Source organism: Symphalangus syndactylus, chromosome Y (genome assembly GCF_028878055.3).
Source record: "Symphalangus syndactylus isolate Jambi chromosome Y, NHGRI_mSymSyn1-v2.1_pri, whole genome shotgun sequence".
NCBI classification, from domain to species: Eukaryota; Metazoa; Chordata; class Mammalia; order Primates; family Hylobatidae; genus Symphalangus; species Symphalangus syndactylus.
Window position 1 is genome coordinate 8,186,918 of NC_072448.2, and position 1,249 is coordinate 8,188,166.

The following is a 1,249-nucleotide window of genomic DNA, read 5'->3' on the forward strand; positions in this document are numbered from 1 at the left end:
GAAGCCTTGGGAGCTGCTCTGTGCTGCAGAGTGGATTCCATCTGTGTGGTGGGAGAACAGGAATTGATAGATAAATGTTCCAACCTTTCCATCCTTCAGAGCGTCCTCAGCAGGATACAGACCCCCTTGCCCATGGCAGTAACAAGCGCCATAGCAACACCAGCTGTTGGATCTTCTCCCATATGGCAGCACTCCTCTCCCCATCCCTTATTTTTGCTTTATGCAATCACCCTTTTTTTTTTTTTTTTTTTGAGACGGAGTCTTGCTCTGTCACCCAGGCTGGAGTGCAGTGGCACGATCTCGGCTCACTGCAACCTCCACCTCCTGGGTTCACACCATTCTCCTCCCTCAGCCTCCCGAGTAGCTGGGACTACAGGCACACACCACCATGCCCGGCTAAGTTTTTTATTTGTTTGTTTGTTTGTTTGTTTTTATATTTTTAGTAGAGATGGGGTTTTAACCTGTTAGCCAGGCTGGTCTCAATCTCTTGACCTCGTGATCCACCCGCCTTGGCCTCCCAAAGTGCTGGGATTACAGGCGTGAGCCACCACGCCCAGCTGCAATCACCTTTTAAATAATTTATCAGTACCCAAATACTACTTTTCTTTTCTTTTTCTTTTTCTTTTCTTTCTTTTTTTTTTTTTGAGACAGAATTTTGCTCTTTTTGCCCAGGCTAGAGTTCAATGGCGTGATCTTGGCTCACTGCAACCTCCGCCTCCCGGGTTTAAGTGATTCTCCTGCCTCAACCTCCTGAGTAGCTGGGATTACAGGTGCCTACCACCACGCCCGCCTAATTTTTTTGTGTTTTTAAGAGAGACAGGGTTTCACTGTGTTAGCCAGGATGGTCTTGATCTCCTGACCTCGTGAACTGCCTGCCTCGGCCTCTCAAAGTGCTGGGATTATAGGCGTGAGCCGTTGTGCCCAGCTGCAATCACCTTTTAAATAATCTATCAGTACCCAGATACTGCTTTTCTTTTCTTTTTCTTTTTTTTTTTTTTTTTTTTTTTGAGGTGGAGTTTTGCTCTTGTTACACAGACTGGAGTGCAATGGTGTGATCTTGGCTCACTGCAACCTCTGCCTCCCGGGTTTAAGTGATTCTCCTGCCTCAACCTCCTGAGTAGCTGGGATTACAGGCGCCCACCACCACGCCCGCCTATTTCTTTATTTATTTATTTTTGTATTTTTAGTAGAGACCGGGTTTCACCATGTTGGCCAGGCTGCTCTCAAACCCCTGACCTCAGGTGATCTG